This window comes from Camellia sinensis, chromosome 12 (assembly GCF_055761805.1).
Source record: "Camellia sinensis isolate YWXY chromosome 12, ASM5576180v1, whole genome shotgun sequence".
Taxonomy (NCBI): Eukaryota; Viridiplantae; Streptophyta; class Magnoliopsida; order Ericales; family Theaceae; genus Camellia; species Camellia sinensis.
The window spans coordinates 79,741,679-79,752,970 of NC_138972.1; positions in this window are offsets into that span (position 1 = coordinate 79,741,679).

The window sequence follows — 11,292 nt, forward strand, 5'->3', positions numbered from 1 at the left end:
ACAGCCCAGTAGAAATACACTAAACCAACCATGAACAATGACTAAAAGATTAGCAATTGATAGATGGCCAACACTGATACATCCACATAAATCACATTTTATGTCATACGACTTATGAGTCCAAGTTACTTTCCATTTTCCCTTTTTCAACAGATAAGCATATTAGCTCTATCATTATCTCAACAGATATGTATAAAAATTATATCCCACATTCACAGATAAGCATATAAGCTATATCCACATTCTCAATAGATATGTATAACAACAATATCCCACATTCACAGATAAGCATATAAGCTGTATCTACACTTCACAAAGATAAGCATATGAGCTCTATCTTCACTTCTCTAGACAAGCATATGAGCTGTATCTACGGAGTTCATCCCCTATCTTCTCCCAATACTATCCGATTTAGAGGTACATCCCCCATCTTCCCCTAAACCGCGGAGTACATCCCCCATCTCCTCCTCTACACATAACGTATACAAACACATTGGTTCTATATACAATCACTCAATACATACAGTTAATGTATTCTATCAACCGTCAAATTCCATGACACATTCCATTGATTAGTTTTCATTTGCCTAATCATCATGCATTGTCTACAACAATCACGACTATCCTCCACCGATAGCCCAAAGCAGTTATTTCTAAACAGAAAATAAATGCACAAATGGATATTCAATCAACATTTCAATTCAGTGTGTGATAAACAATTCAACTACACCCTTTAACCCCATGCACTCTCAATCTCAACAATTCCATTTCATTTCCTCATTTCTCACAATTAATTATCCTAATTAATCAATCAATGTAATTAGGTCATTTTCCATAATTAACATTACAACCCTTAGGTCCCATTTTCATCAATGATTCATCATTTATTCCATTTCTCTATACCAAACATGCATCTAGGTTTATTATAAATAAAACCCCAACTTTTGTAAAATAACACAAAAGCCCCAAACTTTCACAAAATTACCAAACCAACCCCAACATCTCAAAATACTAAAATTTAAAGACAAAATCCATAGAGAGGAGTAGGATATTCCTACCTCAAATTCGGAGCCCCAAGGGAGAAGATGACAAAACCCAACGTGCTCCAAATCCCAAAATTTTCAGATTAAAATGTAGCCCTCGACGATCAACAACTTTTTTATAAAGGCCAAAGATGAGTAAATCACTCCTACTAGATCAAAACCTAGAGAGAAGGTAGAGTTCTAGAGTGAGAGGCTCAACAATGGTGTTTTTGGAAAAGTAGGAGAGAGAAGAGAAAGTGAAAAAGTGATTTGAAAAGTCAAAACTCGGAACTTAAACCCAGTCGCCCCGCTCGAGCGTCAAACACCCCGCTCGAGCGTCACTCACAGACTCCCGCTCGAGCGTCAACAATCCCGCTCGAGCGGCGGATACACACTCCCAGAACTTTTTACAGAACCAGGTCTCTGCTCGAGCTTCCAACTCCCCGCTCGAGCGGCACTCACACAACCCCGCTCGAGCGGCCAACTCCACGCTCGAGCGTCCAACACTGCACAGGAAATACTGGATGGGTGCAATTCTCGCTCGAGCGCCAAAACCCCCGCTCGAGTGGACAGGTCAAAATCTGGGCAACTAGTTTTGGTTTCTAAACTCAACCAACCTGTAACAAACATGCCCAACACATCCTATAACTCAAATATAAAGTAAAAAGGATGTAAACAAGATAATAATCAACTACCAACATCCACGGACACATGTCCGGATCACTGTACAACAAGGGTAAATCCGAGATCGCTATAATGGGTGTTTGAGAAGTTGCTATTTTAGTGGGTTATTTTAGTAGGCTAACATTTTTATATTTCGGAAGACGATTAGATTGTTTTGTAGTTGCATGTGATATTTGTGAGAGAAAAAGTAAAATAATTATAAATTTGATGTGACATTTTGTCTTATTAATTATTTTAACCTATTTTATCTTTTTTTAAATTTTAGCCTAAATTAAGCTAAAATCTCACTTCCCAGCCCCAAAGCTGGCTTTATGTGTCGTGTTTTTTTATTTTTATTTATTTTTAAAACTTTTGTTTGTTATCTATTTCCCAAATCTCCATGCTGAAATCAACTTTTTGTGAAATAATTTGGTGAGAAATCTTTTTATTGTTGGAAGACATTTTGTTTTCAATTTTATCCCTTAATTTATCTATTGAGTTTTTTTATCTGTTTAATTTTTTTTGACTATCTGTTTAAATTTATATATATTTATTTAATTGTTTGACTATTTATTCAATTTTTTTTTCTTATTTATCCAAATATCTATCCAAATTTTATTATCTGTTTAATTTTTTTCCTGAATTTTATCTGTCAAAATTCTATCTGTTCAATTTTTTTTTAATTTTTTTTTCTATCTATTGAAATACACAAACCAAACCCCATCTATTCAAAAAAAAAAAAAAAAATTCTATCTGTGCAATACCAAGCCAACATTTAATTTTAGTTTATACTTTTACTTTTAGCATTAAATATTGATTGTAGGTTAGATCTTGACAAATCAAACAATTTCATTAATTTTTACATTGGTTTAAATTAAAAATAAATATTTTTTTACAAACGTACCAAACCGTACTTATATCTTATTTTTTAAATTTTATCATACCGATATATTCATATCGCGGTGTTTTGGAAAGTTGGTAAAAAACTGACTTTTTGGCTTTTTTAGTCTATTTTGTCTTTTTATAGGTAAAAAATGTGAGAGATGATATGATCCAAAATGAGTAAAAAGCTAAAAATTGACTTCTTTTTTTTCTTTCCCAAAAGACCCTATCATATCAATACCTATACACATACTGCCCCTGCTTCATAAGTGCTTGAATTTTAGTTGAGAGACAATAGAGATTACACAAAAGAGGAGTGATTTTGATCCCAAACTAGAGGAGAGAGAGAATAGATAAATTTTGGCAGAATGATTTTGATCAAAAATGATTTGAGTGAGAGAGAAGAGAGAGAGAAGACAGGTGGAGGAAAATTTGTTTGTGCTCCATTAACATTGTTTTGTTAATCTTACAACCAAAACAACATGGTTAGGATGTGTTTTCTGCCAATCCCTTGATCCTCTCATTTATGACACGTCACCTATGGGTTAAATCTATATATTAGATGAGAGAAAAGGGGTTTTTGGACCATAAGACTTATGAGAGTTCTAATATCTTAATCTTAATTTCTTAATTTTTGAATTTAAAAAAAATTTCAGCACTGATTGACTTCTTTTAAGCCTTTTAGATTTCTCTTATACACACCATTTTTAACTTCTCTCATGCCTATTTAATTATTTTAGAAATAATAAGGGATTTTTATTGATAAATCCCATTTAGAAGTGTTTTAACCCAAGAAGTCTATGAATGAATTTTTTAACCCATTTAGTCTCATGTGTGTATAATTTTATTCCATAAAGTCCTTTTTCTTGATTTACACTATTTTCTTGGACACTTATACCCTTATATTTAATTTTGATACCCTTATAAATATTTTTTAAACGGTTAGCAATTTTATGATGTGAACATTCATATTTTAAAATTCACATTGGTAGGAATGTAAAATTGGCCCGTGGGCGGCCCGAAACCCGCCCGCGAGCTAGGGCGGGCCCGGCTCGTTGACAATGTGAATATTCACATTGACATGTTAACATTCACATTAATAGGAGTGTAAAATTGACCCGCGTCTCGTGGTGGCGTGAAACCCGCCAGCAGCCCATGGGCGGCCTGGGGCGGGCCCGGTCCGGCCCGTTGACAATGTGAATATTCACATTGATAAGAGTATAAAATTGGCCCGCGGCCTATGGGCGGCCAAAAGCCCCCCTGTGCCCCGGGGCGGGCCTGGCCCGGCCCGTTGACAATGTGAATATTCACATTGACATGTTAACATTCACATTGATAGGAGTGTAAAATTAGCTCGCGCCTCGTGGCTGTCTGAAACCTACCCACGACCCGTGGGCGGCCCGGGTGGGCCCGGCCCAGCCTGTTAACAATGTGAATATTCATATTGACAGGTTAACATTTACATTGATAAGAGTATAAAATTGGCTAGCAGCCTAAGACGGGCCCGACCCGGCCCGTTGACAATGTGAATATTTACATTAACATGTTAATATTCACATTGATAAGAGTGTAAAATTGGCCCGCAGCCCGTGGGCGGCCCGAAGCCCGACCGCAGCCTGACCCGTGACATTGTGAATATTCACATTGACATGTTAACATTACCATTGATAGGAGTGTAAAATTTGCCCACTGCCCGAAGCTTGCCCGCAGCCCGGGGTAGGCCCGGCCTGACCCGTTGACAATGTGAATATTCACATTGACATGTTAACATGCATATTGATAGGAATGTAGCATTGGCCCGTGGCCTGTGGGTTGCCCGCTGCCTGTCCACGGCCCGGGACAGGCTCGTTTGGGTCAGGGCCTGAGTCGGTGGGTCGAGCCTCGGGTCAGGTCGATGGGCTTGGGCCTAGCCTCAGGCTTGGGTCGGGCTTGGGTGGGCCTGGCCATTTTTTTTTAATTCTTTTTAATTTTTTCTACCAAAATTTTATTATTTTCCACAAAAAAAGACATTAGGCCTCAGTGCGGGCCGGGCCTCGGACCGAGCCTTGAATGGGCCTTAACCGGGCCGATGGGCCGAGCCGAGCTTCAAAGTGATGGCCCAGGCCCTAGCCCTAGCCTAGGGACTCGGACTAGGCTCGAGCCTGGGCCCAAACGAACCTTTCTCGAGCCGCGGGCGGCTTCAGGCAGCTTACGTTCTTTTTGACTATTCCATTAAGTCCTATTTCAGGTAAGAAGACCAAAATACCATTTTCATCTACTTATATTCTATTTAGTCCACATTATTTTCTTATGTTTCAATAAGTCCTATGGGAGACATAATTACCAAAATACCCATAATGTGAATGTTCACATCGTCAATGTGAATGTTCATATAATCAATGCGTAGAGGCTCGGGCCGGCCCACAGGCCAAAAAATTAGGCCCAGGCCCTAGCCCTGGCACAAGGATATTCGGGCTTTGGACGGACCGATGGATCGAGCCTCGAGTCGGGCCGGTGGGTCTGGGCCTAGCCTCGAGCTTAGGTCGGGCTTAGGCGGGCCTGGCCATTTTTTTTTAATTCTTTTTAATTTTTTCTACCAAAATTTTATTATTTTCCACAAAAAAAGACATTGCGTCTCGAGCGGGCTGGGCCTCGGACCGAGCCTTGAATGGGCCTTAAGCGGGTTGATGGGCCAGGCCAGGCTACAAAGTGATGGCCTAGGCCCTAGCCTAGGGTCTCGGACATGCACGAGCCCGGACCCAAACGAGCCTGCCTCAGGCCGTAGGCGGGCTTCAGGCAGCCCACAGGCCGCGGGCCAATTCTACATTCCTATCAATGTGCATGTTAACATGTCAATGTGAATATTCACATTGTCAACGGGCCGGCCCGGGCCTACCCCGGGCCGCGGGCAAGCTTCGGGCAGCGGACAAATTTTACACTCCTATCAATGTTAATGTTTACATGTCAATGTGAATATTCACATTGTCACGGGTCGGGCCAAGCCCGCCTTGGGCTGCGATCGGATTTCGGGCCGCCCACGGGCTGCGGGCCAATTTTACACTCTTATCAATGTGAATATTAACATATCAATGTGAATATTCACATTGTCAACTGGCCGGGCTAGGTCGGGCCCGCCCTGGGTTGCTGGCCAATTTTATACTCCTATCAATGTGAATGTTAACTTGTCAATGTGAATATTCACATTGTCAACAGGCCGGGCCGGGCCGGGCCGGGTCGGGCCCGCCGTGGGCCACTGGCCAATTTTATACTCTTATCAATGTGAATGTTAACATGTCAATGTGAATATTCACATTGTCAACAGGCCGGGCCGGGCCCGCCTCAGGCCGCCCACGTGCCTTGGGCGGGTTTTGGGCAGCCACGAGGCGCGGGCTAATTTTACACTCCTATCAATGTGGATGTTAACATGTCAAAGTAAATATTCACATTGTCAACAGGTCAGGCCAGGCTCGCCCCGGGCCGCGGGCCAATTTTGTACTCTTATCAATGTGAATGTTAACATGTCAACGGGCCGGACCGGGCCTGCCCCGGGCCGCCCATGGGCTGCGGGCGGGTTTCGCGCCACCACAGGACGCGGGCCAATTTTACACTCCTATTAATGTGAATGTTAACATGTCAATGTGAATATTCACATTGTCAACGGGCCGGGCCCGCCCCAGCCCGACTTGATTTTTTCCGAGCACCCACGAGGATCGACATGGGCCGGGCCCCTACACATTGACGATATGAACATTCACATTAACGGTGTGAACATTCACATTAGGGGTATTTTGGTAATTATGTCACCCATAGGACTTATTGAAACATAAGACATGGGCAGCCCCCGAGCCGCCCATGGGCTGCGGGCAGGTTTCGCGCCACCACAGGACGCGGGCCAATTTTACACTCCTATTAATGTGAATGTTAATATGTCAATGTGAATATTCACATTGTCAACGGGCCGGGCCCGCCCTAGCCCGACTTGATTTTTTCCGAGCACCCACGAGAATCGACATGGGCCGGGCCCCTACACATTGACGATATGAACATTCACATTAACGGTGTGAACATTCACATTAGGAGTATTTTGGTAATTATGTCACCCATAGGACTTATTGAAACATTAGAAAATAATGTGAGCTAAATGGAACATAAGTAGATGAAAAGGGTATTTTGGTCTTTTTATCTCAAATAGGACCTAATGGAATAGTCAAAAAGAACATGGGTTGGATGGAATAAAGCTTTTAGAAAGTGAATTTATCAAAAAAGCTCCCAAATAATAATTATCCCTTAATGTATAAATTTCAAATGAAAAGATAACAAAAACATTTTATAATCTCTCAATCCTAATCTCTCTTATCAATTTCCAAAAAGAAGTATATATTAAAACTTGCATTTCTTATTAGATAATATGTATATCTTATATATTATATTATAACATAACAAAAAAAAATTAAAAATCAGATATACAAACAGATAAAATTAATAAATATGATTTTTATTTGTTCAGTTAAAATCTTTATTTTGCCTCTCAATATCCAATTTCAAAATTTAAAAATCTTTAAAATATACCTAAATGAATCTAATTTGAAAATATCTCACACTATTATATTTTAAATCAATAAAACTCACATGTCTATCACATATCTAACTCATAGCATAATTTACCTAAATAATAATAATTAAAAACAAATATAAACCATAGATAAATTAAATTAAATTAAAAAAAAATAGAAACCCTCAACTTAATTTGTGCCCACATCTTCACTGAATTCCTAGCTACACCACTGCTCTAGAGTCAGGACCATGGATGCTAATATGCTCTAATGTAACGCCCTCAATATAATACATATGAACCCAACATTCATGACATCCATAACCATAAGAGAATAACACGTATTTCCATTTATCAGAGTATTTATTACAAAAAGTGTTACATGTTAACGACAAAAGTAAATGCCCTTCAGGCTTACAACTTTCTAAGTCAACACTTGGTTACAAAAAGAGAGTTTTAACTCTAAACACATTAAACCCTTGGCTTGAATTTACATGTAACACCAAAGATAACAAAACAACCAAAAGAGTCTTCAACTCCCAAAACCTTCTAAGCTAAGGCCTTGGAGGCGGCATATCACCTGTACTTGAAAAGTAATGTCCCATGTAGGGTGAGCCAACGCCCAGTAAAGATATGCTAAACATAATATGAACGATAACTAAAACATTAGCTTTTAATAAATGTTTTACTGATGTAAATAGACGTACATCTCTTTCATAACCAATCCATATTCACAGATATATGTATATCAATCATTTTTCGTTTCATTATCCAAACCAATTCATAGATATGGTTTTCTATTCATCCAGACAGTTCATAATGAGACTACAACTATGTTAACAATATTCTGATCATAATCACTTAATATGAGACTACAACTCACATTATTAACACTTCAACACTTCAATTCATCTACATTATGCAAACACAATCAAGATTTTAGGACTTTCACCCTAGACACTCCGGCCAACTTAGTTATCAATGGAGTCCATTCCCTATCTCCTCCCAAACAGGTTTGAGAGTACATCTCCTATCTCCTCTCAAACCATCGAGTACATCCCCTATCTCCTCCCAAACAAAATACATATGCAATATATTTAAACACTTATCATGTACAATGATCAATCAAAGCACATATTCAATATGTTATTCCATCAATCATATTCAATGACATACTCAATTGATTAGTTTTAATTCACCTAATCATCATGCGGTGTCTACAACAATCAAGACTATCCTCCACCGATAGCCCAAAATAATTATTTCTAAACAGATAATAAATTCATCAAACAGATAAATTGCCAACATTTTCATAGGCTAGTGATTAATCAATCCAACTACACCATTCAATCTCACAATTGCCCATTTTCATTATTTCCAAACCAATTTCACATTCCCATAATTAATTTCATTAATTACACCAATAACCCAACTAAGCCCAACCAAGGCATTTTCTCTTTTTCTCAACATTGACTAGAAGGTCCAAATATCACCAATAAACATCAATGACCTCATTTTAAGACTCAAATACATGTGTAGTTCAAAAGAAACAAAACCCCTCATTATATATTTCAAGTTTTGAAACCCTAACACCCAAAATTTTACAACTTAAACATTAAATCAAAAAGACTACATGTTTATGTCAAAGACCATAAATATGAGTAGTTATCCCTATCTCAAATTTCGGAGCTCAAAGGAGAAGAAGGTGAAAACCCACAATGCTCCAAACACCAACTTTTTCGGATCAAAAAGAAGATTACGTCAAGCTCCACACTTTATACAAAGGAACTAGGGTAGAAGATCACTAGAACTAGATGTATTTATAGAGAGAATATGTAGTCTAGAGAGAGAAGTTCTCAAATTAGGGTTTTGGAGTGCTTTAGAGAGAGAGAGAGTCAAAGAAAAGTGATCCAAAAAGCTTTTTCTCGGACTGATATACATCACAGTACGCTTGAGCGTGGGACGCCCCACTCGAGCGTCAGACACAAACTTCCGCTCGAGCGGGGAAAGCGCCGCTCGAGCGTGGGATACACATTTCTAGAAGTTTTACAGACGATGGTCCCCGCTCGAGCTTGAAAGTGGATGCTCGAGCGTCCGATGTCCTGCAGGGAAAAAATATTGAAGACTGAAAAATCCCGCTCGAGCGTCAGACTGCCCGTTCGAGGGGAGGAGCAAAAGCAAAAGGGGCCCCTCCCGCTCGAGCGTGAAGGCCAAAATCTGGACAAAAACTATTTGTTTCTAAACACAACCAACATGTTTCAAACTTGCTCAACACAATCCAAAACTCAAATACAAAGAGTAAATGATGGAAATGCAACGTATACAACAACAGACATTCATGAAATCGAGTCCGGAATACAATAACCAATAGAGAAAAAACCGGGATCGCTATATATAATATCCCTACGAAGCATCCTTTTTATTGTTCAAAAAAAAAAAATATTTTTTATGAAGCAAAATCGATATGAAAACTATTACGATTGAATTCACATAAACTTGAAATGCATACATTATGTAATTACGAAAAATGTTTGAGGAATCTAATTAACACTCTTAAAAATTATTTTAAATAATATGTTTGATAAGTGTTAAATTTAAGGGTAGTAAATTAGTAGGATGTAACATTATTATATAATTAAATAGATAATTGGGATTTCTTCAATTACACCCTCTCAAATTTATCGAATCTTAAGAAAATCGGTTCACTTACTTTGTTGTTAACTACGCAAAGAATATTTACGCTGATAATAAATTTAAAATAAAAAATAAGAAAAAAGAGAAGTAAAATATCAAAATTAATGGCAATTGGCGATCATGACTCTCCATATATATTCCAAATTAAGAATATGCCATTTCATATTCTCTACTCTCTTGTGGACAAAAATCACCACCAACAATCTCATAATCACCATCACTGATCAAAAACATTGCGATCAACGGCCCAGATTCAAGTGGCCCCCACTTTACATGTCCACCTCCCCACCGTGCACGTAGCAAAAAATTTGAAAGAAATTATAAATATAGTCAAGTTAAAGTTTAAAAATAAGTAAAAGTTTTAAAAAAATTAAAAATTGTCAAAAAGTTAAAAAATAAGTAAAAACAATAATCAACGTCTCCAATATGTAAGTCGAGTGTATATATTGCAGGAAGGAAAATGCATGAGACCCCAGTGGGGGTACTGGGGGTCTCTCCTGATTGGTCCAAAATATATATTTTTTTTTTTTTTTTTTTTTATTTTCCTTCCATTGCCAGCCCCCCACGTGGAGGTTGGGGTGCTGGGGGTCCTTCCCTGCTGGGGGTCTCCAGCAGGGCTCATTGCAGGAAATCACTTGCCTTCTCTAAACTATTTCCTACTAAAATATGACACCCTATAAGGAAGAAGGGGAAAAAAATGATGATTATTTTATTTTTATTTTTTTATCTAACATCTCAATTTTTTAATAAAGATTTTATGTTAACTATCAAAAAAATACTTTTCTATAAACATAAAGCAAGAGTTAGAAAAATAGTCATCAATACATTTAGGAATAGAAAAATAGTCATCAATACATTTAGGAATGTCTATATATTTTTTCTGACATTTTAATTGCTATTCAATCTCCGTTTCGAGAGGTTAGTTATTTTAACTTTTGACTATTTTAATAGGTTAAAATATTTATATTTAAAAAAAAATTATATTTTTTTATAGTTGGATGTAATGTTTGAAAAAGAAAAAATTAAATGATAATGAATTTGATGTAACATTTTGTCTTACTAATTATTTTAGCTTATTTTATCTTTTTAAGTGTTGGTTTGTTTTGAAAAATAGGTTAATAGCTGGTTTTTTGATTTTTTTTTTGAAAAAATATGTAAAAAACTAAAGGAGTCCTGCTACAGACCCCCACTGGGGGTCGACCCCCAGTGACGTGGCGAACAGCCATTCGCCAGTTTTTTTTTTTTTTTTTTTTTTTTCCTTTCTGGCCAATCACCCACAGCCATGTGGGCTGGGGGTCGCTGGGGGTCGCCCCTCACTGGGGGTCCCCCGCATTTTCCAAACTAAAGAGATGACATCACTTAAAAAAGCTAAAAAATTTAAAAATTATACTAACCCAATAATAATTGAGTTTAATACATATTATCCCATGATATTTAGAAAAGTATATTAATTCCTTGTCATTGCAATTATTTAGATAGAATAAAGATATTAAACTCATA